The following is an 11703-nucleotide window of genomic DNA, read 5'->3' as shown; positions in this document are numbered from 1 at the left end:
TTTTACTCTCTTTTCATTAACTCACAAAACAATCTTACATAAAATTCCTTATCGGATCCCAAATGTTTCATTTTAAGTGGAACGGATGGAGCAGTACTATAGGTTCTAGATAAATTTATTTGGTCCCACATGCCACAGCCACAAGATAAACAAAGAGCTTAAGAAATACCACAATGTTAACTAGTCCCTTAAATCAAAATCTATAAATAGAGCCCTCCCATTTCCGGAAAATCACAGCAGCAAGAAAACCATTTCTTCTTTTCCATATTTCTGTAATCCAACAGCCTCATCCATCCTCCTTGGAATTTATTTAATCTATAAATTAGTTAATGGTTTGTAGATATATAATTTCTTTGCTTGCACTCTATTTTTATAGATATATGCTTTATCCATTTCGTTTCCAACACTACGAAAAAAGGTTGATTATCGATGGAATTACCGATGGCTGACAATCCGTCGGTAACTACCGATATCTATATCGGTGTTACCAATGGATTTTCTGTTGGCCATAACTAATAACAAATTACCGACATGCGAATTACTGACGGACAGTTCCGTTGGTAATCTGTCGATAAAACAGTTTACCAACCGGAAATTTTGAGTTACACACGGAATTTTCCGTCGGTAAATTTGTTATTTTTGGCAGTGCAATTTTGGTAACCCTGCCTCATAAAATCGTTAATTAAAATCATGTTCATTTTAGATTATTGATTGTTAACAATATAATGGCTGCAGGCTTGAGCATGTCTCTCATCAAAAACTGGTGTTACTAGTTTTTTACACAACAAATATATACAGTTTCTCATTTAATTTTCAGGGTGGAAGAAACATGGCAACAATCTCTCTTCCAAGGGTGATCGTGATCAAATCGAAAGCGTACGGAAGTAAAGGCCATGCTTACTTCAAGGCTGATGGCGCATCAGTAGTTTTGGGAGAAGAGGACATATTCAGCACGCTCGTCAAGATTGATGTGGAGCGTTCTATCACTAACGCCAATTATGTCAACCTCAAATTCGGCTATTTCAACATTTACTGGCGCCGCAAAGAAAACGACAAATTCATCATTGCTGAATCCAACCAGGTGGAAGAGGACGTCTCAAAGCCCTCCTGCACCTTGTTTGGAAAACGACAAATCACGTTGATGGTACTTACACCGGCGTCAGCTATTACAGCTTCAGCTTCCATGTCAGAGAAACCAAGTCACTCTGAGCTACTACTTGTGTCCCAAAGATCCATTACCTTTTATTGTTTTCTCTTAAGTTGTGTGCTTTGTTTCGTTTCCTTTTCTTGTCGTTAAGCTAATAATCTCCAGATATCTGATGATCCGATGTTGCTTCATATGTACAAAATGTGTGGTTGATTTGAATTATATATGGATGTCTAGGTTGTGTAGTACAGTAGTTAGTTTGTGTCATATTCAATTGGCTAATAATAGGGCACGAAGAAAAGTGTCCTGGGGACAAATTGGTCAAATAGTAGCTATCTCCTTCAAGGCAGCTGTTAGAGCCATGAATAGCTTCTGTAGTTAGTTGACAATGCAACCGCGCTTTGGAGATTTGACTTCCAACTAATGGCTGCTCCAAACATTGTGAAAATGTAACCAGATTGGAATCTTCTGTTATCAATATTCCCTACAAAATCAGAGTCACAATATCCAATTATCACATCACATTTATACTCATCAAACCGTCCGAACAATATGCCAAAATCACCATTTCAGTGTTCTCTTCCATGGTTGGCCATAAACTTGCTAGTCACACTTATCGACCCTGCTCTTGTAGAAATCATGGTTGGCCATAAACTTGCTAGTCACACTTATCGATCCTGGTCTTGTAGAAATCATGGCATGCATTCTGGCATCTGCTTTGTTGACAACTTGAAGTGTTGGGCCAGTGCAGTTGTTGTCTCCTTTGCATTCTCCATCTTGAATGAACCTCTTCAATAGTCTTGAAACGTAGTCATGTTGACTGAGCCAAATCAACTTTCTTTTTCTGTCCCTTACCCATGCTCAATATATATCTTTCAGCCCAAAATAAAATCTAGTGCCCATTTGTTTTAAGCTTTTCTTCGAATCGTGGGCAGTCATTAACCTAGAACGAAAGGTTCAACCATTTGCTTGAAAACAACGGCGTTTCCTATTAAAAATGAAACATTTTCCTTTTTGGGTCGTCCCATTCAAAATGAAAACATTTCCTAAAATGTAAATGCCATCATCTCAACTTTTTCCATATCTCTTACTCACTCCGTCCACCATTTAAAGAGCTCTTTTGTCATTTTAGTTTGTCCACAATTTATAGAACCATTTACTTTATTCCACTTTTAGTATGCAAATCTCATATTTCACCAACCTTTTTACACTCACAATCCAATATAAAACTAATAGTTTAAATGGGTCCCACAGTCCACACATTTTCTGTAACAGCCCGCCTTCCTAGGGTACAATAAATGCGACGACTGCTACCAAAACGGACTTTAAGAGTTCGACATAGGCTAGGGTTTTCATTTAAAGAGTTTTGACCAAAACTTTAAAGGAACTATCAGAGCATTAAAACAACAACTTAACCTAGAAGCTTAAATAAGAAAAAGGAAGGTATCGTAAATTACGATCAAAAATCTCAAGAGTATGACATAGTTTCCAAGATAAAAACCATACGATAGTCTAAGGCCTCTAAACCGAAAGGAGAGTGCAAAATATCCAAAATAAATCAAAGTGTTTCAAAATAATTTCAGCGGAAACGCCCAAGAGAAAGAGCAGCTATGTATGAAGACACAACTACGCTTGAAGTTCAAAACATCCATCTTAATTAGTTATCATGCTCAACACCCGCCACTGCTCGTCATCGTTCAACCTGCACATAAGGAAAACACATGCAGAGCTGAGTATTTTGAAATACTCAGTGAACTCGTTGACAAAACGTTTTATAGGTTATGCCACCCTTACGAAGTGAACTCGAGTTTTAAGCAGTTATAAGAGAATATCACGAGTATCACAAAATATATTTTCCATAGACTGGCCAGTCAAACAACTCCCCACTTTTCTCATAAATTTCCATAATCACAATCACAATCTTTCCATGGTGCGACGAAAGTGTGGCCACACTTTTCGCCCACGAGACCGGCCGACTAGCAAGGACGGCTCCCGATCCCCTCGTGTACACAGCCTGGTAGGGTTTGCGGCCCGTACTCAGACCCGAATTCGTTTAATCATATCCATAGCCCTATAGCCCAATGGAGCGAACTCTCAAACTGGGCATCAGGCGCACAATATCACAACAAAACAGACATAGGCATGGCATAACAGTTAAACCACCCTTATTTCTCCACATTCATAGATTTGCACATAAAAGAGTTTAAAAGTAAAGCCCAACTCGACTGCTTAGGTTTCAAGTAAGTTCTTTCCCTTGCTATCCGGCTTTGCAACTGAGGTTTCACCTTTACACATATCACAAATCAGATTCAATACAAACTCCTAACTCATGCATGTCTCAACGCTTTTCCCTTTTCCCACCGATCTATTTTAGCATCATTAATCAATCAAGGTCATGTTCATCGCGTAAGTTCCATTCGCATCTCAACTCTAGATCTAATATCAACATGTGTCATACAAGAGTATATTGCCATCATACACACACCACACAAACACAACACACACGTTCACACACGCACGCCACTCACACACACGCCACGCCACACTCATGCATACATATTTCCATATCCCCTTTACCCCACTTTCACTCAACAAGATGCATGAGGGTTCAAGAATACCGATTAATCGGTTAGAAAGAAGAGGAATCGAGTAGAAAGAAGAAGATTAATATGAGGATACCTTTTTGAGAAAAACGAACGGTAGAAACGAAGTAAAGACTTGGTTCTTCAAAAATCTTGAGGCTCAAACTCTAATTCTTCTCAAAGGTTGAAGGATTATTGAAGTAAAGTAGAAGAGAATTGAGAGAGACTTGGTTCCTGAGTGTGTAAACACGAGTGAGGGTGATTGTGAGTTAAAAAAACTTCTGGTTTTCTAGTCTAAGGGATTTGACCGAATGTGGTGAAGTTTTCTTGAGTTTCAGAGGAGGGTTTCCTGTGGTGATTTGCTGGTACAAAGGCTCTTGATCTTGACTGCAGTATGTGGGATTGTGTGGTCTAGGGCTTGTGTGGAGACAGTGAAGCAGATCTTTATTTGCTACGGTTTCTCCCGAGGGCAAATCAGTTGGTGAACAAGGGATTGAGGGTCGGATAGTTGTGGCCTGTGCAGTTGTACCTGGTGCAACTTGAGCCTATTATTTGATCTGAGATTCTTGTAGTTTCTTACTTTCTGGTTTAATTGCTTTGTTTACTTCTTGTTGTGGTGAACGCATTTAATCGGTGTGTTAAGTGTTTCAGGAGTGCTGGAAGATTGAAGGATCAAGATCTAGGAGTTTGGTAGCAAGAAGTTACACAACAGTGGCATCAGAGCCAGTGTTAGGGCTCAGCCGAGTTTTGTTCGCACTTCGCCCTTCTCTACGGCGTTTTGGCTCTGGGTAATACAAGAGATCTCAATCTTGATCTCTTGCTCTGGTATTGGTGTTTGGCTTCTCTCTTTTATCTCTTTTCTCCGTTCCTGGTTCCGCTGTGTGTTTGGTTTCTGTTTGTGGGTTGTCTGTTGGTTTCTGCTCTGTTTCTTGAGGTGATAATGGATATTGCTGGCTTGTTTTATCCCTCTTGAGCTTTTCAAGAAGTTTTAAAACGTGTGGTTGCAACAGAGTCTCTGTCAGTGACCCCATGCGCCCTCAATGAATTGAGTGTTTGTGAACTGGGAAATCCTGACCTAGATGCACTGTTGTGTAACTTCTTGATGTGCTTGTGTTTTCTGTGATAAAACTCTCCAGCAATTTCTCTTCTATCTCTCTTGGTTGCTTTATTTTCTTGCTTTCCGGTTTCTTTCTTTTGTTTAATATGTCTAACCTCCCCTTTGGTCTTGTTCCCTTTAATGGGAAGCAAAAACTAAAGTGTGTTCTTGTGCAGCAGAAGGTCTTCAAAGCTGTTGATGGCTCCACCATTGAGGACCCTGTCAAACAGTCTGAGATGAATGAGTTAGCCTGTTCTACTATCTTACTGAGTTTGAGTGATTCTGTTATTAGAAAAGTTGGTGTTCTGGATTCTGCTAAAGAGCTTTGGGAAAAACTTGATACTTTATGCACTGAAACCTCTTTATCCAACCGGATGTATCTGCTTGAAAAACTTTTTAAGTTCAAAATGGACTTGTCCAAGGACATAGATGAAAATGTTGACTGTTTTTCAAAATTGGTTTTGGATATAAAGAGATCTGGTGATAAAAACATTGATTCTTATACTACTATTGCTCTGATGAATTCTATTTCTGATTCCTATGGTGATGTTAAGGCAACAATTAAGTATGGGAGAGATGATGTTACCCTGGATACTATTGTTAGTGCCTTGAAATCAAAGGAACTGGAATTAAGAGAGAAATCTGACTCTAAAGTTGCTCTTGACAAGGCTTTGCAGGTCAGGGGAAGGTCCAACACCAAGGCAAAGGATAAGCAACAAAATGACAAGTCCTCTGATAAGGGGAACAGAAAAAATCATAGGAGCAAGTCAAGGTCTTCCTCCCAAGACTATAAAAAGTCTAGGAGGTGTTTCAAGTGCCATGAACTTGGGCACTTTAGTAAGGAGTGCCCACTGAAAAAGAATAAGAAGGCTGAGACTAATATAGTTGCCAGCCTGGTTAAAACTGATGATGATAATGGTACCTGTTTCATGCACTGTGATATTATTTCTGTTAATGCCTCCCTAAATACTGATATAAATAAGTATGAATGGCTTGTTGACTCTGGTTGTACTTATCATAAAAGACTTATTTTCTGAACTAACCCCTGTTACTAATAGATTTGTTTTCATGGCAAACAATAAGCAGTGCAGGATTGAAGGCATTGGAAAAGTATGCCTGAGGTTTAGTTCTGGTACCTCTTATACTTTGGAAAATGTGAAATATGTGCCAAGTCTTTACTATAACCTCGTGTCTTGCTCTGCCCTTGAATCTGAAGGGTTAGAGGGAAAATGGGGAAATGGGGTTATGAAAATTTTTAAGGACTCTCTGCATGTTCAAAGCTGATAAGAAGAATAATCTGTATATTTGCACTACTATGCCCTTATGTGATGTTAATGCTGCAAAGGTTACCAAAGTAAATAACACTGTTTTGTGGCACAATAGATTAGGTCATATGAGTGAGAAAGGCATGCATATTTTGTGTAAGAGTGGTCTTCTGACCAATGATGATGTTAATTTGCCTCTGCCTTTTTGTGATACATGTGTTAAGGGAAAGCAACATAAAGTGTCTTTTCCCATATCTGTGCCTACCTGTACTAGCAATGATATTCTTGAATATTTGCATGCTGATGTTTGGGGGCCTGCTTCTGTTACTTCACATGGTGGATGCTCATATTTCTTTTCTATTGTTGATGACTTTTCAAGAAAAGTCTGGGTGTTTTTATTGAAAAATAAATCTGATGTTTTTGAAAAGTTCAATGATTGGAAATGCTTGATTGAAAACCAAACAGGGAAGAAAAAACCCTTAGAACTGACAATGGTCTTGAACTCTGCAATTCTCAGATGAATGATCTGTGTGCTAAGTCTGGTATTAGGAGGCATAGGACTGTTCCTTATACTCCCCAACAGAATGGTGTAGCAGAAAGGATGAATAGAACTTTGTTGGATAGGGTTAGGTGCCTTCTTTCTTTTAGTGGTCTGTCAAAAAAGTTTTGGGGTGAAGCTATTACCACTGCAGCTTATTTGGTTAATAGGTCCCCCTCTGTTCCTTTAAAAGGAAAGTGTCCTGAGTCTGTATTTAGGGGAAAACCTGTTGACCTGTCTCACCTTAGAGTTTTTGGATGCTCTGCTTTTATGCACTCTAAGACTGATAAGTTAGATCCCAGGTCAAGGAAGTGTGTGTTCTTAGGTTACCCAGAAGGTGTGAAGGGTTACAAGGTTTGGCTTAGGGATGAGCCTGGTTTCAAAGTCACCATTAGCAGGGATGTGATTTTTAATGAGCCTGAGTTTCCTTGCTTGATTGATAATGCTATCCCTCTTGCCTCTAGCACCTCAAATGAGGTGGAGTCTGCCTCTTATAAGGTGGAGTCTACTTCAACTGAGGTGGAGGTTCCAGTACCTTTTGATTTTGTTCAAACTGACAATGTCTTGCAGGATATTTCAGGAACTGAGCATCAGAACACTGATCCCCAATCTGACTCAGATGAGACACATGAAGTTACTGAAAATATTCTATCTGATTCTGCTGTTGTCCCTAATGATTATCTCTTGACCAGGGATAGAGGCAAGAGGATAAGAAAACCACCAAAAAGATATGGTGATTAGTTGAACTTGTTGGCCTTAGCCTTCAATGTTCGTGAATCAGATGGAGATGAACCCCAGTCATACAAACAGGCTCTTAAGTCCATGTTTTATCCTAAGTGGCTGATAGCCATGGAAGATGAGATGAAGTCTTTAATTCTGAATAAAACTTGGATACTTGTGCCTAAACCTAAAGATTGTACTGTTGTTGAGTGCAGGTGGTTATTTAAACTGAAGCAGGAGCTGAATGGCTTGAGATATAAAGTCAGGCTGGTTGCTAAAGGCTTCACTCAACAAGAGGGAGTGGACTACACAGAGATTTTTGCTCCTGTGGTAAAATTTACAACTGTTAGGTTTATGCTTGCTTTGTGTGCTTTCTTTGACTGGGATCTTAAACAAATGGATGTTAAGACAGCTTTTTAACATGGTGATCTTGATAAGCCTATTTACATGAGCCAACCTGAAGGGTTTGTTGACCCTAAATACCCTGATCATGTGTGTCTCTTGAAAAAGGCTTTGTTTGGTTTAAAACAGTCCCCTAGGAGATGGAATATTAAGTTTGATCAATGCATGCAGTCTCTAGGTTTTGCTAAAAGTTCTTTTGATCATTGTCTTTACTTCAAAGATCTCCATTCTTCTCATGTGTTTCTCTTATTGTATGTTGATGATATGCTCATCATGAGTCCTAGTTCTTCTGCTATCAAATATGTTCAAGATATGTTGTCTACTAACTTTGATATGAAGGATTTGGGAGATGCACGAAAAATTCTGGGCATTGATATTGTGAGAGACAGGAAGAAGAGGGAACTGACTTTAAGTCAGAGCTCATATGTAAAAAAGATCCTCAGTAAGTTTAACATGGCTGATGCCAAGCCAGCCACAGTTCCCTTGGCTGCTCATTTCCTTCTCAGCAAGGACCAATGTCCTAAAACTGATAGTGAGGTCCAGCAGATGAAGAAGGTGTCATATTCCAATGCAATTGGATCTGTTATGTATCTAATGGTGAGCACAAGGCCAGACATAGCATATTCTGTCTCTTGCTTGTCCAGATACATGTCCAATCCAGGGCAGCCACATTGGGAAGCTCTTAAGTGGTTACTGAGATACCTTAAACATACTGTCAATTATGGTTTGAATTATTCTAAGTGTTCAGATGATACTAACCTTTGTGGTTTTGTAGATTCAAACTATGCAAATGACAGGGATAAGAGGAAGTCCACTACCTCTTATGTTTTTACACTTGGTGGATCTTGTGTAAGCTGGAAGTCTCAGCTTCAGCACATAGTGGCTCTTTCCACCACTGAATCTGAGTACATTGCCATCACAGAGGCAATGAAGGAAGCCTTGTGGCTGAAAGGGGTTTTGGGAGAAATAAAATTTCTCAAGCAACCCATTATTGTATACTCTAATAGTCAGTCAGCTATACAAGTTTGTAAGAACCCTGTCTTTCATGACAGGACAAAACATATAGATGTCAGGTTTCACTTCATCAGAGGCATAGTGGAAAAGGGAGAGGTCCAGCTTGAAAAAATCCACACTGATCACAACCCAGCTGATATGGGTACTAAGTGCCTCCCAGTGGAGAAGATGCTTTTCTGCATCAGGAAGCTCCACATTGATTCTGGTTAGGCAGTGTGGTCAGGTATCATCCTTGTGTATTGTTTCTTAGATATACTTGTATACCTGTTGAATACACTGTGGGTTTGATGTCTGTTTAGTCATAGACTTGGCAGGCATCAATAGGCGATGATGAAAAGCACATGCCAAATCCCTCACCATCTTGATAAGACCCAAGGTGGAGAAATGTAGTATTATGGGCCTATTAAATTGGGCCAGTCTGCTTCTATTGTAACCAGCCCAAGAGATTGCAGGCTGTTGGAGAATAAGGCCTTAGCCCACTTCACTAATTAACCCTACGCGTGTCACTCTCTTGTGGGGTGTGAGAGCTGAGTCTTTTATATACTCCCTTCTCATTCTATTCCTTATTCACTTTTGATTAACACTGCGTGAAGTTAGGGTTTTCTCCTCTCCTCCGTAGATCTTTCTGTTCCTGAGAGATTGTTGATCCCCCTCTGATTCCTGAGTGTGTAAACACGAGTGAGGGTGATTGTGAGTTAAAAAAACTTCTGGTTTTCTGGTCTAAGGGATTTGACCGAATGTGGTGAAGTTTTCTTGAGTTTCAGAGGAGGGTTTCCTGTGGTGATTTGCTGGTACTAAGGCTCTTGATCTTGACTGCAGTCTGTGGGATTGTGTGGTCTAGGGCTTGTGTGGATACAGTGAAGCAGATCTTGATTTGCTACGGTTTCTCCCGAGGGCAAATCAGTTGGTGAACAAGGGATTGAGGGTCGGATAGTTGTGGCCTGTGCAGTTGTACCTGGTGCCACTTGAGCCTATTATTTGATCTGAGATTCTTGTAGTTTCTTACTTTCTGGTTTAATTGCTTTGTTTACTTCTTGTTGTGGTGAACGCATTTAATCGGTGTGTTAAGTGTTTCAGGAAAGCTGGAAGATTGAAGGATCAAGATCTAGGAGTTTGGTAGCTAGATCTCTGTGAATTGTTGTATTACTTGTAATAGCTCGGTGTACTTAGACCTTACACTACATACTGCATAACTATAACTACATGAAAGCCGCTTTACTTGCTTTCATTGTTAAATCTATGTGCTCACCTCTTGAAGTTCATTGGAGCTCGTACAGACTGCGGTGTTGTTGCATACAAGGCATTATCGTTTTAATTTTGGAGACGATGCTCTCAAATAGAGGGCACCATCGGGTTGTATCTCGTCTTGGTGAAGTTCTCCTCAACTCGACCATTTACGATTTTATTGTATCACGTAATTTTCAATTTTTTTCATGTTATTCGACAAGCAATATGTATGACACGTTGATGAATCATTTCAAAGAAATAACTTTATGGTGGTCCAAACTTTGGGTTGCACTTGTGGTCCAGTTGCTAATATAATTAGATTAACATATATTTAACCTTTTAAAATTTTAAATCGGATAAACCTCAGCATCTATACAAGAAGCAAATAAATAAATAACGATTGTTGCTCTAGTTTCTTTCTATTGTATGAACTACCGCCGTAAGATGACAAAACAACTTTTTGTTTTTTTAATCCAAAGGAATGCGATGTAAACAGGTAATCATTTGTTTTTAAGCCCTAAAGAGGATAAATTATGATTATCAATTTTTCAGGCCGATAGACATTATAGAAGAATAAACCAAAATCAATTAAAAAACTCAACAAAGTTAAGAGAGATGCGTTTTCACTAACGACTACGATAAGGTGGAGATGAAAAGCCACATCACATTTTAATTGATTAATTACGATAAATACAATTATTAGCTTCCATTCTCAATTAAGACAAGTTATCTAGGTTTGTCGTATGTAATGATAGATACCATTACCACGTGAAAGAGCATGTTTACGAGATCCATCATGTAATTGTAATTATGAAATAATTAGTACAATGTAATATGGTTGCTAGTGCGTTCAAAATAAAATATGGAGTACATCCATATGTAGTGAATGAATTTTAGTAAATTAATGCATGTTTTATATAATGAAAAACCTCTTTTCCTTTTTATATTATTGAAAACTTGCACATATTTATGTTGATTTTATATTGTTGTTGAGCTAGTATTTCATGTATGGTATCCCAGATTAAAGCTCCGATATGAATCAAATTTCAAGTTCTCAAATTTAAAGAATTACAAAACTTATGAAAATCAATACAAAAAAAATTAGATTATGACACTTTTAATGCTATTAATTAAGGATGCTAATTTGTGTCTAATTATACCACCAACGCTTCATAAAAGGTCCTTATTGTTAGTGTCCTAACTAAAATTAGGGGACATAATAGAAGTGTCCTAAGATAATTTGCCTTCAACTTAGAGACGCTTCCTTTTGTGTCCTAAATTATAGTTATTATTAAAATTTTCCAAACGCTAGTAATTTCGTCTCAATTTTTGTGTCTTTAAAAGAATTTTTTTTTTATAGTGAATGAATTACTCCATAGCTTTAGTAACTTTATATTACTAAAATACTCCTAGAAAATTTTAAAGTTTTTCTAGTACCCATGGCCCTCACCCCAACATTGAAAAATAATATTCCTCTGTCTAGCAGTAGAAATATCTTTTTACTTTCGGTCCGTCTGTCGATAGAGTTATCAATTAAATTTCACTATAAATAATATTAGGTCTCAGTTTATGCTAACTTAATATATTCAAAATTTCTTTAAAACTAATATCTTAACAGTTAGTATTTTATTTCATTTACATTTTTTTTTAAAATTTTCTTAACATTTCTTAAATCACGTGAGAGATTCAAATCAGATTCAATGAGAATGCTA

General features: G+C 38.2%; 1 long non-coding RNA gene across 1 annotated transcript; it reads left to right on the top strand.

Moving 5' to 3' along the window:
* Nucleotides 1-235: 235 nt before the first annotated feature.
* On the top strand, nt 236-1392 carry LOC125208226 (uncharacterized). The gene is made up of 2 exons (XR_016132232.1): nt 236-332; nt 818-1392. It is a non-coding gene; the product is annotated as an uncharacterized LOC125208226 (long non-coding RNA).
* The last annotated feature ends 10311 nt before the right edge of the window (nt 1393-11703 follow it).

The sequence above is a fragment of the Salvia hispanica genome, chromosome 6 (genome assembly GCF_029641045.1).
Source record: "Salvia hispanica isolate PSC_SH4W2 chromosome 6, Shi_PSC_v1, whole genome shotgun sequence".
Classification (NCBI taxonomy): Eukaryota; Viridiplantae; Streptophyta; class Magnoliopsida; order Lamiales; family Lamiaceae; genus Salvia; species Salvia hispanica.
This window is presented reverse-complemented; position numbering and strand designations above follow the sequence as displayed.